Source organism: Zalophus californianus, chromosome 10, assembly GCF_009762305.2.
Source record: "Zalophus californianus isolate mZalCal1 chromosome 10, mZalCal1.pri.v2, whole genome shotgun sequence".
NCBI classification, from domain to species: domain Eukaryota; kingdom Metazoa; phylum Chordata; class Mammalia; order Carnivora; family Otariidae; genus Zalophus; species Zalophus californianus.
The window spans coordinates 91157257-91173539 of record NC_045604.1 but is presented as its reverse complement, the minus strand read 5'-3'; the positions used below and the strand labels follow the sequence as shown (position 1 = coordinate 91173539).

Sequence of the window (16283 nt, the reverse complement as noted above, 5' to 3'; positions counted from 1 at the left end):
TGGGAGGGATGGGGTGGCTGGATGATAGACATTGGGGAGGGTATGTGCTGTGGCGAGTGCTGTGAATTGTGTAAGACTGTTGAATCACAGACCTGTACTTCTGAAACAAATAACGCAACATATTTTAAGAAAAAAGAAAAAGAAGAAGATAGCAGGAGAGGAAGAATGAAGGGGAGTAAGTCAGAGGGGGAGACGAACCAGGAGAGACGATGGACTCTGAAAAACAAACTGAGGTTTCTAGAGGGGAGGTGGGTAGGGGGATGGGTTAGCCTGGTGATGGGTTTTAAAGAGGGCACATTCTGCGTGGAGCACTGGGTGTTATGAACAAACAATGAATCATGGAACACTACACCAAAACAAATGATGTAATATATGGTGATTAACATAACAATAAAAAATTTAAAAAAAGAAGAAGAAGAAGAAGAAGATAGCAGGAGGGGAAGAATGAAGAGGGGGAAATCAGAGGGGGAGACCAACCATGAGAGACGATGGACTCTGAAAAACAAACTGAAGGTTCTAGAGGGGAGGGAGGTGGGCGGATGGGTTAACCTGGTGATGGGTATTAAAGAGGGCACGTTCTGCATGGAGCACTGGGTGTTATGCACAAACAATGAATCATGGAACACTACATCCAAAACTAATGATGTAATGTATGGTGATTAACATAACTATTAAAAAAAAGAATTAACCCCAATCCTTCTCAAACTTCCACAAAAATTTAAAGAGGAAGGAACACTCCCAAATTCATTTTACAAGGCCAGCATTATCCTGATACTAAAGCTAACGAAGGACACTACAAGAAAAGAAAATTACAGGCCAATACCTTTGATGAATATGGATGCAAAAATTCTCAACAAAATACCAGCAAACATTGAGGTGCATGTGTCTCTTTTCATTTGTATTTATGTACCCTTTGGGCAAATACCTAGTAGTGCAATTGCTGGATCATAGGGTAGTTCTATTTTTAACTTTTTGGAGAGCCTCCATGCTGTTATCCAGAGTGGCTGCACCAGTTTGCATTTCCACCAACAGTGCAAGAGGGTTCCCTTTTTCCATATCCTCACCAACACCTATTGTTTCTTGGGTTGTTGATTTTATCCATTCTGACAGGTGTGAGGTGATATCTCATTATACTTTTGATTTGTATTTCCCTGATGATAATTGATATTGAGCACCTTTTCATGTGTCTGTTGGCCATCTGTATCTTCTTTGGGAAAATGTCTATTCGCATCTATTTTTTTATTGGATTATTCGTCTTGGGGGGTGTTGAGTTTGATAAATTCTTTATATAGTTTGGATACTAAGCCTTTATCAGATATGTCATTTACAAATAACATTCTCCCATTCCATAGGTTGCCTTTTAGTTTTGTTGATTGTTTCCTTTGCTGTGCAGAAGCTTTTTATTTTGGTGAAGTCCCAGTAGTTTGTTTTTGCTTTTGTTTCCCTTGCCTCAGGAGACTTATCTAGAAAGAGATTTCCATGGCCATTGTCAAAGGGGTTAAAAAAGAATGAAATGCCATATATATATATATCAAGATTTTATATATATATATATAAACATATGTGGAATATATATATTCCACATCTTCTTTATCCATTCACCATTTGATGGACACTTGGGCTGTTTCCATAGTTTGGCTATTCTTTTATATATATATAAAAGAATATATATATATTATATATGAATATTACTCAGCCATAAAAAAGAATGAAATCTTGTCATTTGCAACATGGATGGAGCTAGAGAGTATTATGGTAAGCAAAATAAGTCAGTCAGAGAAAGACAAATGCCGTATGATTTCACTCAGATGAAGAATTTAAGAAACAAAACAAATGAGCAAAGGAGAAAAAAAAAAGGCAAACCAAGAGAAAGATTCCCAACTATAGAGAACAAATTGATGATTACCAGAAGGGAGGTAAGTGGGGAGCTGGGTTAAATAGATGATGAAGATTAAGGAGTACACTTGTGATGAGCACTGGGTGTTCTATGGAAGTGTTGAATCACTATATTGTGTACCTGAAAATAATATTACACTGTATGTTAACTAACTGGAATTTAAAGAAAAACAAAAATATATACTAGCAAACAGAATTAAACAGCATATCAAAAGGAGCATACATCATGATCAAGTGGGACTTACTCCTGGGATGTAAGGATAGCATATGGACCATATTCATAGAATGAAATATAAGATCATAGGATCATCTCAATCAATGCCCAAAAAAAGAAGACATGACAAAATTCAACATCCATTTATGACAAAAACATTCAACAAATTGAATGTAGTAAGAATGTACCTCACATAATAAAGGCCATATGTAATAACCTCAAAACTAATATCATACTCAACAATGAAAGGTCAAAGCTTTTCCTTTATGATCATGATTAAGACAAGGATGTCCACTCCCATCACTCCCATTCAACATAATACCAGAAGTCCTAGCTAGATAAATTAGGCAATGGGACGCCTGGGTGGCTCATTCGGTTAAGCGTCTGCGTTCGACTCAGGTCATAATCCCAGGGTCCTGTGATCGAGTCCCACATTGGGCCCCCTGCTCAGTGGGGAGCCTGCTTCTCCTTCTCCCACTCCCCCAGCTTTGTGCACTCTGTCTCTCTCTGGCAAATAAATAAATAAATAAATAAATAAATAAATAAATAAATAATAAAATCTTTTTTAAAAATTAGATAAATTAGGCAAGAAAAAGAAATAAAAGTCATCCAAATTAGAAAGTAAGAAGAAAAATTTTCTCTGTTTGCAACAACTGATTCTTTGAAAATACAAATAAAGTCCATAAATGTCTAGCCAGGATAACAAAGAAAGAGAAAAGACACGAATTACTGATATCAGAAATGAAATGGGGTATTTCACTACAGATGCCATAGACTTTAAAAGGATAATCAAGGAATACTATGGACTATTCTTTGTCCACAAATTTGATAATCTAAATGAAATGGACCAATTCCTTGAAAGACACAATATGCCAAAACTCACACAAAAAGAAATAATCTGAATAGGACTTTATCTATTAAAGAAATTGTCTCAACAATTGAACTTCCCAAATAGAAAGCACCAGGCCCAGATGGATTTACTGGTGAATTCTACCAAACATTTAAGGGAAAAATTATACCAATTGTCTACAGTAACCTTCAATGTATACAAGGTAAGGGAATATGTCCTAAATTTTTCAGCATTGTCTCTTTTTAAGATTTTATTTATTTATTTGAGAAAGAGAGAGTGCACAAGTGGTGTGAGGGCAAAGAGAGAGGGAGAAGCAGACTACCCACTGAGCAGGGAGCCCAATACAGGGCTCAATCCCAGGATCCCAAGATCATAACCTAAGCTGAAGGCAAACACTTAACCAACTGAGCCACCCAGCACCCCTCAGCATTTCTTAATACCAAAACCAGAGAGGGGTGCCTGGGTGGCTCAGTCAGTTAAGCAGCCAAATTGATCTCAGCTGAGGTCTTGATCTTGGGGTCAAGAGTTCAAGCCCAGCTTTGAGCTCCACTCTGGGGAGCCTACTTAAAAAAAAAAAAAAAAAAGGAAGAAAGAAAAAAAAGACAAATATGTCACACTCAAGTGTGATTTATCCCATAGATAAAAGGCTGATTTAGCATTCGAAAGAGAACTAATAAAATCCAATACATCAATAGGCTAAAGAAGAAAAATTACATGATTATATCAATAGATGTAGAAAAAGCATTTTCCAACACCCACTTATGGTTTTTTAAAAAATTGCCGTATACTAGTAACAGAAAGGAATGTCCTTAATGTGATAAAGAATGTCTACAAAAACCTACAGCTATCAACATACTTAAGTGTGAGAAACTTGAAGCTTTTCTACTAGGGTCAGGAATAAGGCAAGGATGCCCATCTAACCACTGCTCTTCAACATTGTACTTGAGAACTCAGCTAATGCAATAAGACAAGAAAAGGAATAAAAGACATACAGATTAAGAAGGAAGGAATGTGTTTTCTTTCCACTGATGACAAGACTGACACATTAGAAAATCTGAAACAATGGACCAAAAACTCTGGGAATTAATAAGTAGTTAAAGCAAGGCTGCAGAATACAAGCTTAATATATAAAAGTCAATGACTTTCCTATATACCACCAATGAACAAGTAGAGTTTTAATTTGAAAATACAGTACCATATACATTAGCACCCCTCCCAAAATGATATACATAGGTGTAAATCTAACAAAACATATAGAAGATCTATATAAGGAAAACTACAAAACTCTGATGAAGAAAATTGATGAAGAACTAAATAAATGTAGAGATATTCATAGATAGGATAAGTAATTTTGTGGATATCAATAAGCTGATTCTAAAGTTTATATGATAGAGACAAAAGTTCCAAAATAGCCAAGATGATATTGAAAAAGAAGAAGTTGTAAGACTGACAGTACCTGACTTCAATACTTAATACAAAGGAAATTCAATCAAGGCAGTGTAGTTTTGGGGAAAAGAATAGGCAGATTAATAGAACAGAATAAAGAGTACAGAAATATAAAGCCAAGTGATCTTTGAAAAAGGAGTAAAAGCTATTCAATGGAGCAAAGATAGTCTCTTCAACAAATGATACTAGAACTGGATATCCGCATGCAAAAAAATGAACCTAGACACATATCCAACACCCTTCACAAAAATTAACTCAAAATGTATTACTGACCTAAATGTAAAACTATAAAGCTATAAAGCTCCTACCAAGAAAAGGGACAAAATATGGGATGGAGCCCTGTGGCAGGCTCCCTGCTCAGTGGAAAGTCTGCTTCTCCCTCTCACTCTCTGCCCCTCCCCCGACTCTTGCTTTTCTCTCTCTCAAATAAAGAAGTAAAATCTTTAAAAAAGAGAGAGAAAGAAAAGAAAGAAGGAAGGAAGGAAAGGAAAGAAAGAAATAAGAAAGAAAGAAAGAAGAAAGGAAGGGAAAAAAAAAGAAGGAAAGAAGGAAAAGAAAGAAAGGAAGGAAGAAGAAAGAAAGAAAAAGAAAGAAAGAAAAGAAAGAAGGAAGGAAAGGAAGGAAGGAAGGAAAGAAAGAAAGAAAGAAAGAAAGAAAGAAAGAAAGAAAGAAAGAAAGAAAGAAAGAAAGAAAGAAAGAAAGAAAGAAAGAAGAAAGAAAGAAAAAGAAAAGAAAGAAGAAAGAAAAAAAGAAAGAAGAAAAGAGAAAAGAAAGAAAGAAGAAAAGAAAGAAAGAAGAAAGTAAGAAAGAAAGAAAGAAAGAAAGAAAGAAAGAAAGAAAGAAAGAAAGAAAGAAAGAAAGAAAGAAAGAAAGAAAGAAAGAAGAAAGAGAGAGAGAGAAAGAAAGAGAAAAAGAAAGAGGGGCGCCTGGGTGGCTCATTTGGTTGAACGTCTGCCTTCAGCTCAGGTCATGATCTCAGGGTCCTGGGATCAGGCCCCATATCGTTCTCCCTGCTTGGCGGGGAGCCTGCTTCTCCCTCTGCCTCTGCTGCTCCCCCTGCCTGTGCTGTGTCTCTCTGTCAAATAAATAAATAAAATCTTTAAAAAGGAAGGAAGGAAGGAAGGAAGGAAGGAAGGAAGGAAGGAAGGAAGGAAGGAAGGAAGGAACTGCCATAATGTCTTTTGAAATGGCTGTTCATGGAATTAAAATTAAAACTTTTTTTAAAAAAATGAAAACTAATATTAATAAAAAATAAAATAGCTGTACAATTTTGCATTCCCATCATAACGAATGAGAGTTCCCGTTGGTCCACATCCTTGCCAGTATTCTTGTTATCAGTGTTTTGGATTTTAGCTATTCTAATGGGTGTGTAGTGATGTCTCATTGTTATTTTAATTGTTTAATTTAATTCCCTAATGACAAATGATTTTGAGCATCTTTCATAGGCTTATTTGTCATCTGTACATATTTTTTTGGTGAGGTATCTGTTTAAATCTTTTGCCCATTTGGAGCACCTGGGTGGCTCAGTCAGTTAACTGTCTGCCTTCAGCCCAGGTCATGATCCCAGGGTCCTGGAATCAAGCCCCACATCAGGCTCCTTGCTCAGCAGGGAGCCTGCTTCTCCTTCTTTCTCTGCCACTCCCCCTGGCTTATGCTCTCTCTCTCCCCCCCCCTCAAATAAATAAAATCTAAAATAAGTAAATAAATCTTTTGCCCATTTTTAGTTGGGTTATTTGCCTTCTAACTATTGAGGTTTTTCTTTGTATTTTTTGATGTATGCCAACCTTGTATTCCCAGAATAAATCTCACTTAGTTCTAATGTATTCTCCTTTTTATATACTGCTAGATTTAATATGCTAGTATTTGATAAATATATTTTCTTTTTTAAAAAAGATTTTATTTATTTTAGATAGCACACAGAGGGAGAGGGAGAAGCAGACTCCCCACTGAGCAGGGGCCCCAACAAGGGCCTCGATCCCAGGACCCCGGGATCATGACCTGAGCCAAAGGCAGACACTTAAATGACTGAACCACCCAGGTGCTCCTTAACAAATATATTTTCACCTATGCTCATAAGATATATAATTCTGTAATTTTCCCTTATAATTTATAGTGTCTAATTTTAGGATCAAAGTTATGCGGGTCCTATAAAATGAATTGTGAAGTGTACTCTATTCCTGAGATACATAGTAGGAATGAGTACATATGTTCACAAAAAATATGTACAAGGTTGTTTATTAAAAAGCACTATTATTCGTTGATATTAGTGTTTTTAACTCCTCTTAACTTTATTATTTCCTTCCTTCTATTTTATTTGGATTTATTCTTTTTTTAATTTTTATTGTTATGTTAATCACCATATATTACATCATTAGGTTTTGATGTAGTGTTCCATGATTCATTGTTTGTGCATAACACCCAGTGCTCCATGCAGAATGTGCCCTCTTTAATACCCATCACCAGGCTAACCCATCCCCCTACCCTCCTCCCCTCTAGAACCCTTATTTGGATTTATTCTATTATTCCCTTTCTAACTTCTTAATTAAATAATTAACTTACTTATTTTTAACCTTTCCTCTTTTATAATATAAAGCATAAAGTTTCCTCTTAGATAGTTTTAGCTGCATTCCAAAAGTTTTTATGTGCAGTATTTTCATCATTATTCACTTTCCTGCATGGGTGTCTAATTTTCTTACTTGAGTACATTTTACACACAATGTTACATTAATATTAGGTGTACAACATAGTGATTCAGCATCGCTGTACCTTACTACAAGCATAGCTACCATTGTCATCATACTGTGCTCTTACAATATCATTGACTATAGTCCCTATGCTGTACACTTTATCCCTGTGACTTATTCATTCCGTAACTGGAAGCCTGTATCTACCACTCCCCTTTACCCATTTTGCGCACCCCACCACCCCCTTCCCTCTGGCAGCCATCAGTTTGTTTTCCATATTTATACGTCTGAGTCTGCTTTTTGTTTGCTTGTTCATTTGTTTTGTTTTTTAGATTACACATTTAAGTGAAATCATATGGTATTTGTCTTTCTCTGTCTGCCTTATTTCACTTATCATAATACCCTCTAGGTTTAGCCACGTTGTTGCAAATGGCAAGATCTCATCATTTTTATGGCTGTGTAATATTCCATTGTGTGTATAGACAGAGATATATGTCTATCTCATCTTCTTTATCCATTAATCTACCAGTAGACACTTAAGTTCCTTCTATATCTTGGCTACTGTAAATATATATTTAGACACACACACACACACACACACACAGCATTAATTAGAATGGAACAAATAGAATGGCAAAAGTGAAAATCCATGGTAAATACCTATAACAAAAATTAGGTGATGCAGTATCTCCCAAGAACCCTGAAATACAAACAGGTAGGCCAAAACCACAGCAACAAGACTCATATAAAATTGGCAGTTATGCTGGACATAGTGAAGGGAAGAGAAAGCGTAGTTTTGATATTCTCAACAGCTAGGGACTCTAGAAATTGTTAAGTTTTGGAGAGAGCAATTTTCTTTTTTTTTCTTTAAATTTTGTATTGTTATGTTAATGTAATACATTACATCATTAGTTTTTGATGTAGTGTTCCACGATTCATTGTTTGTGCATAACACCCAGTACTCCATGCAGAACGTGCCCTCTTCAATACCCATCACCAGGGTAACCCATCCCCCCACCCCCCTCCCCTCTAGAACCCTCAGTTTGTTTTTCAGAGTCCATCGTCTCTCATGGTTCGTCTCCCCCTCCAATTTATTCCCCTTCATTCTTCCCCTCCTGCTATCTTCTTCCTCTTTTTTTTTCTTAACATATATTGTATTATTTGTTTCAGAGGTACAGATCTGTGATTCAACAGTCTTGCACAATTCACAGCGCTCACCATAGCACATACCCTCCCCAATGTCTATCACCCAGCCACCCCATCCCTCCCACCCCCCCAACATTCCAGCAACCCTCAGTTTGTTTCCTGAGATCTGCTGGGTTTGGAGAGCAATTTTCTATTTCAAAAAAATAACCAAAACAGACAGCAAACATACAGAAAGGTGCTCAGCATCATTAGTCATCCGGAAAATACAAATTTAAACTTGCAATGAGATACCATTGAACACCCATAAGAATGGCTAAAATTTAAAAATTGACCATATCAGGAGTTGGTACAGATGTGGATAAAGAGGACTTTCATACATGGCTAGTTGGAATAAAAAAAATACTTGAAAAATTTTGGTAGTATCTACTAATATTAGTGAATCTCAAACCTCTGCCCCAACAGTTCCATTCCTAGGAAAATGATTTCATATAAGCACCAAGAGGTAGGTAGAGAGTAATTTTTTTAATTGTATGTAATAGACTCAAACTCTAAGCTATATTAGTTATATCTTGCTGTATAACAAATTAACAAAAAACTTGTGGTCCAAAACAAAAATAAACACATACCCAGAGTTTCTGTGAGTTAGAAATTTAGGAGAGGCTTAGCTGGGTAGTTCTGGCTCAGGGTCTTTCATGAAATTGGAGTAAAGCTGTTAACTGTTTCAGTCATCTGAAAGCTCACTGGAGCTAGAGGATCTTCTTCTTTTTTTCTTTAAGATTTTACTTATTTATTTGACAGAGAGAGACACAGCAAGAGTGGGAACACAAGCAAGGGGAGTGGGAGAGGTAGAAGAAGGCCTCCCGCTGAGCAGGGACCCCCCCCCCCCAATGCGGGGCTTGATCCCAGGACCCTGGGATCATGACCTGAGCCAAAGGCAGATGCTTAACGACTGACCTACCCAGGGGCCCCTGGAGGATCTTCTAAGATGACTCAATCATATGGCTGTTGACAGTTCCTCATCACATGCTTCTCTCCACAGGACTTCTTGAATGTCCTCCTTACAACATAGTGTCTGGCTTCCCCTACATCAAATGATCCAAAAGAGAGCAAGATAGAAAAAAGAGAGAGAGAGAGCAAGATAGAAACCACAATGTCTTTTATGAATTAGCCTCAGAAGTCACACTCTTATTTCTGTAGTTAATCGGTCAGCCCTATTCATTGGGAAGGGGACTAGACCATTTTTTTTTAATTTTATTATGTTAGTCACCATACAATATATCATTAGTTTTTGCTGTGGTGATCCACGATCCATTGTTTTCGTATAACACCCAGTGCACCATGCAATACGTGCCCTCCTTAATACCCACCACCGGGCTAACCAATCTCCCCTTTCCCCCCCCAACCCTGTTTGTTTCCCAGAGTCCATAGTCTCTCATGGTTCATCTCTCCCTCCAATTCCCCCCACTCATTTTTTCCCTTCCTTCTCCTAATATCCTCCATGCTATTCCTTATGTGCCACAAATAAGTGAAACCATATCATAATTGACTTTCTCTGCTTGACTTATTTCACTTAACATCATCTCCTCCAGTCCCATCCATGTTGATGTAAAAGTTGGGTATTCATCCTTTCTGATGGCTGAGTAATATTCCATTGTATATATGGACCACATCTTCTTTATCCATTCATCTGTTGAAGGGCATCTCGGCTCTTTCCACAGTTTGGCTATTGTGGACATTCCTGCGATGAACATTGGGGTGCATATGGCCCTTTTTTCACTACATCTGTGTCTTTGGGGTAAATGCCCAGGAGTGCAATTGCTGGGTCATAGGGTAGCTCTATTTTTAAATTTTTGAGGCACCTCCACACTGTTTTCCAAAGTGGCTGTACCAACCTGCATTCCCACCAACAGTGTAAGAGGGTTCCCCTTTCTCCACAACCTCTCCAACATTTGTTGTTTCTTTCCCTGTCCATTTTTGCCATTCTAACTGGTTGTAAGGTGGTATCTCAATGTGGTTTTGGTTTGAATTTCCCTGATGGCTAATGATGATGAACATTTTTTCATGCATCTGTTAGCCATTTGTTTGTCTTCTTCAGAGAAGTGTCTGTTCATATCTTCTACCCACTTTTTGACTTGATTATTTGTTTTTGGGTGTTGAGTTTGAGAAGTTCTTTATAGATCTTGGATACCAGCCCTTTATCTGTAGTGTCATTTGCAAATATCTTCTCCCATTCTGTGGGTTACCTCTTTGTTTTGTTGACTGTTTCCTTTGCTGTGCAGAAGCTTTTTATCTTGATGAAGTCCCCAAAGTTCATTTTTGCTTTTGTTTCACTAGCTTTTGGAGATGTATCTTGAAAGAAGTTGCTGTGGCCGATGTCCAAGAAGTTACTGCCTATTTTCTCCTCTAGGATTTTGATGGATTCCTGTCTCACATTGAGGTTTTTCATCCACTTTGAGTTTATTTTTGTGAATGGTGTTAGAGAATGGTCGAGTTTCATTCTTCTACATGTAGCTGTCCAGTTTGCCCGGCATCATTTATTGAAGAGACTGTCTTTTTTCCATTGCATAGTTTTTCCTGCTTTGTGAAAGATTATTTGACCATAGAGTTGAGGGTCCATATCTGGGCTCTCTATTCTGTTCCATGGGTCTATATGTCGGTTTTTGTGCCAGTACCATGCTGTCTTGGTTATCACAGCTTTGTAATATAGCTTGAAATTGGACAACGTGATGCCCCCAGCTTTGTTTTTCTTTTTCAACATTTCCTTGGCGATTCAGGGTCTTTTCTGATTCCATACAAATTTTAGGATTGTTTGTCCCAGCACTTTGAAAAATGTCATTGGAATTTTGATTGGGATGGCATTGAAGGTATAGTTTGCTCTGGGTAGCATAGACATTTTAACAATGTTTATTCTTCCGATCCATGAGCATGGAATATTTTTCCATCTTTTTGTGTCTTCTTCAATTTCGTTCATGAGTGTTCTGTAGTTCCTAGAGTATAGATCCTTTACCTCTTTCGTTAGGTTTATTCCGAGGTATCTTATGGTTTTTGGTGCTATTTTAAATGGAATCGTTTCTCTAATCTCTTTCTACAGTTGCGTTGTTAGTGTATAAGAAAGCAACTGATTTCTGTGCATTGATTTTGTATCCTGCCACATTACTGAATTGCTGTATGGGCTCTAGTAATTTGGGGGTGGAGTCTTTTGGGTTTTCCACATAAAGTACCATGTCGTCTGCAAAAAGAGAGAGTTTGACTTCTTCTTTGCCAATTTGAATACATGTATTTCTTTTTGTTGTCTGATTGCTGTTGCTAAGACTTCTAGTACTATGTTGAACAATAGTGGGGAGAGTGGGCATCCTTGATGTGTTCCTGATCTTAAGGGAAAGGCTCTCAGCTTTTCCCCATTGAGGATGATATTCACTGTGGGTTTTTCATAGACGGATTTTATGAACTTGAGGAATGTTCCCTCTATCCCTATACTCTGAAGAGTTTTAATCAGGAAAGGATGTTGTATTTTGTCAAATGCTTTTTTCTGCATCAATTGAGAGGACCATATGGTCCTTCTCCCTCCTCTTATTAATGTGTTCTATCACACTGATTGATTTGCGAATGTTGAACCACCCTTGCATCCCGGAGATAAATCCCACTTGGTCATGGTGGATGATCCTTTTAATGTATTGTTGGATCCTATTAGCTAGGATTTTGTTGAAGATTTTGGAATCCATATTCATCAGGGATATCGGTCTGAAATTCTCCTTTTTGATGGGGTCTTTGCCTGTTTTGGGGATGAAGGTAATGCTGGCCTCATAGAATGAGTTTGGAAGTTTTCCTTCTGTTTCTATGTTTTGAAACAGCTTCAGTAGAATAAGTATTATTTCTTGTCTGAATGTTTGGTAGAATTCCCCAGGGAATCCATCAGGCCCTGGACTCTTGTTTTTTGGGAGGTTTTTGATCAGTGCTTCTATCTTGTTCCTGGTTATTGGCCTATTCAGGTTGTCAATTTCTTCCTGTTTCAGTCTTGGCAGCTAATAGATTTCCAGGAAGGCCTCCACTTCATCCAGATTGCTCAGTTTATTGGCATATAGCTGTTGATAATAATTTCTAATAATTGTTTCTATTTCCTTGGTGTTAGTTATGATCTCTCCCCTTTCATTCATAATTTTATTAATTTGGGTCCTTTCTCTTTTCTTTTGGATAAGTCTGGCCAGTGGTTTATTGATCTTATTAATTCATTCAAAGAACCAACTTCTAGTTTCGTTGATCTGATCTACTGTGTTTCTGGTTTCTAATTCATTGTTCTCTGCTTTAATTTTAATTATTTCTCTTCTAATGTGTGGCTTAGGCATCATTTGTTGCTTTTTCTCTAGTTCTTTAAGGTGCAGAGTTGGTGAATTTGGGATTTTTCTATTTTTTTGAGTGAGGCTTGGATGGCTATGTATTTCCCCCTTAGGACCGCCTTTGCAGTATCCCATAGGTTTTGGACCAATGTGTTTTTGTTCTCATCGATTTCCATGAATTGTTTAAGTTCTTCTTTGATTTCCTGGTTGACCCAAACATTCTTGAGCTGAGTGGTCTTTAGCTTCCAAGTGTTTGAATTTCTGCCAAATTTTTTCTTGTGAATGAGTTCCAGCTTTAAAACATTGTGGTCTGAGAATATGCAGGGAATAATCTCAATCTTTTGGTATCTGTTGAGACCTGATTTGTGACCCAGTATGTGGTCTATTCTGGAGAAAGTTCCATGAGCGCTCGAGAAGAATGAGTATTCTGTTGTTTTACGGTGGAATGTTCTGTAAATATCTATGAGGTCCATCTGGTGAAGTGTATCATTCAAAGCTCTTGTTTCCTTGTTGATTTTCTGCTTAGATGATCTGTCCATTGCTCAGAGTGGAGTATTGAGGTCTCCTACAATTAGCATATTGTTATCAATATGACTCTTTATTTTGGTTAACAGTTGGCTTATGTAGATGGCTGCTCCCATGTTGGGGGCATAGATATTTATAATTGTTACATCTTCTTGTTGGATAGATCCTTTAAGAATTATATAATGTCCTTCTGTGTCTCTAATTACAGACTTTAGTTTAAAATCTAATTTGTCTGATATAAGAATTGCTACCCCAGCTTTCTTTTGAGGTCCGCTGGCATGGAAGATGGATCTCTATCCCTTCACTTTCAGTCTGGATGTATCTTTAGGTTCAAAATGAGTCTCTTGTAGACAGCATATGGTTGGGTCCTGTCTTTTTATCCAATCTGCCACACTGTGCTGTTTTATGGGAGCATTTAGGCTGTTCACGTTGAGAGTGATTATTGAAAGATATGAATTTATTGTCATCATGTTGCCTGTGAAGACTTTTTTTTAAGATTTTATTTATTTATTCGAGAGAGAGAGAGAATGAGAGATAGTGAGCATGAGAGGGAAAAGGGTCAGAGGGAGAAGCAGACTCCCCGCTGAGCAGGGAGCCCGATGTGGGACTCGATCCCGGGACTCAGGATCATGACCTGAGCCGAAGGCAGTCGCTTAACCAACTGAGCCACCCAGGTGCCCCAAGACGTTGTTTTTATAGATTGTCCCTGTAAATTTCTGTTGTATATCACTCTTGGGATCTTTCTCCTTTTATAGAACCCCCCTTAATATTTCTTGCAGGGCCAGCTTAGTGGTCACATATTCTTTCAGTTTCTGCCAGTCGTGGAAGCTCTGCATCTCTCCATCCATTCTAAATGACAGCCTTGCCAGATAAAGTATTCTTGGCTGCATGGTCTTCTCGTTTAGTACCCTGAATATGTCTTGCCAGGCCTTTCTGGCTTGCCAGCTCACTGTGGATAGGTCTGACATTATTCTGATGTTCCTCCCTCTGTACGTAAGGAATCTCTTTCCCCTAACTGCCCCTAAGATGGTTTCCTTGGTTCTAAGATTTGCAGGTTTTACTATTACAAGCCAGGGTGTTGGCCTGTTTTCCTTGATCTAGGGAGGGGTCCTCTCTGCCTCTAGGATGCGAATGTTTGTTTCATTCCCCAGATTAGGGAAGTTCTCACCTATGATTTACTCAAATACATCTTCTAGTCCTCTCTCTCTCTCCACTCCTTCTGGGATTCCAATTATTCTGACATTGGAACGCTTCATGATGTCACTTATTTTTCTGATTCTATTTTCATGGATTCTGAGTTGTTTTTCCCTGGCCTCCTCTTTTTCCTTTTTATCTATTATATTGTCTTCCAGGTCACTTATTTGTTCTTCTGCCTCAGTTACCCTAGCTGTTAGATTATCTAGATTGGATTGGATCTCAGTGATAGCATTTTTAAGTTCTGCCAATTCAGCTTTCATTTCTGCCCTTAGAGACTCTATGTTGCCATTAATTGATTTCTCCATTCTAGCCATTGTCTTCGCAATTGCTAGCCTGAATTCCATCTCCGACATCTTGGTTATATCTGCATCTATTTGCAAATCTGTGGCATAAGTCATAATCTCGGAGTCTTTTCTATTTTGGGGGCTCCTCTCCTAGTCATGCTGTTGATGGGTGTTTGAGGGAATGCATAGAGTCCAAATTATTGACCAGAACCCAAGCAAGATGCACCTGTTTTCTTGGGACCTTAGGGTTGCTGGCCTCTTGTTTTCCCAGCCTGTCTTCTGGGGGAGGGGCTTGCTGCACTGTTACTCATGCAACCCCATTTGGGTGGAGTTGCCCTGCCCCCCTGTGGCGGGGGATGGGCTCAGCGGGAATCAGTTTTGGGGGCTTTTGTTCTCTGGCGGCTTTCCCTGGCGGCTTTCTGCATCTCTTCCATGAGTCAGAGCAGAAGAGACCGGTTCCAACCCTCTGCCTCAGAGCAGAGAGACCACAGTCTGCTCTTCAGTGAGCTCTCCAGGCCACACCATCTCTGTTTCTGTCTGGGCTGCTATAAACTGCAGCATCCTGGGTTGTGTGCCCCTCCGCAATGCCCCCAGTCCTGCCTCCAGGTCAGGGCACGTCTCTGCCCTTTGTGCTTCTAAAACCGCCAGCCACTCCCAGTTCGCACGGGCAACCCCGCCAATCTGGGTTTCCGCCCCGGGGCTGCCCTAAAGTCCTTTCCCCAACGCTACTGGTCTGTGAGTCTTTGCCCCCTCCTCAGCCCGCGAGGCTGTCACTCACCGGCAGTGTAGGATCCCCACGGCCAGGCTCCCTCTCACTGCCGTTTATCCTCCAATATCTGCCCCAGAATCATGGCTCCCCGCTTCGTACCTCGAAACCAACCGCCTGCGATATTCTGTTTGTAGAGATCCAGATCTTCTTACATCTCAGGCTGGTTTTGTGGGTGCTCAGAGTGGTCTGGTAGATATCCAGCTCAATTCCGGGGACCAGTTGAAATAGGGTCCCCTACTCCTCCACCATCTTTCCTTCCTCCCAGGACTAGATAATTTTGTGATAACTAGGAGGTAGGGATCATTTGGGGCCATTTAGGAGGCTGGATACCATACCATATATCCACCAACAGAGGTGTAGTCATACACTGGCAACTATATAGCAATGAACACAAATGAAGTACAGTTATACACAGGAACACCGATGAATCTTAAAAATATACTGAGTGACAGAAGCCAGATAAAAATAATACAGACTGTATTGTTGCACTCATATGAAGTACAAAAAAGGCAAAATCAAATTATAGTATTTAGGATTCCATACTTAGGTAATAAGACCATAAAGAACAGGAAAATAAATGCTTACCATAGAGAGGAAGTGAGTCGCTAGTGGCATATAGCTGACTTCTTGAATGCTGGGTTTCAGTTACATGTTTGTTAACTTTATTATAATTCACTGAGCTGTACACTTATGTTCCTCCATACATATTACATAGTTTATGTTTGATGTATTTCCCAATTTGAAAAGTTTTACATTTTACCTCCATGGAAGATATTTAGGGACTTATGACAAGATAAAATCAGTATTATTGATATGTACTTTAAAAAAAATATTTTAATTCCAATTAATTCCATTTGCAGTTATCTTCAATTGTGTGATAATACATATAAATGCATCCTGTCAATTAGGAATGGCTACAGTATTACTACTGTATTTTC

General features: G+C 38.6%; 1 protein-coding gene across 1 annotated transcript in view; it reads left to right on the top strand.

Moving 5' to 3' along the window:
• Positions 1-16283, top strand: part of LOC113932540 (ATP-binding cassette sub-family A member 3-like) — a 256540-nt gene that overhangs the window by 239097 nt on the left and 1160 nt on the right.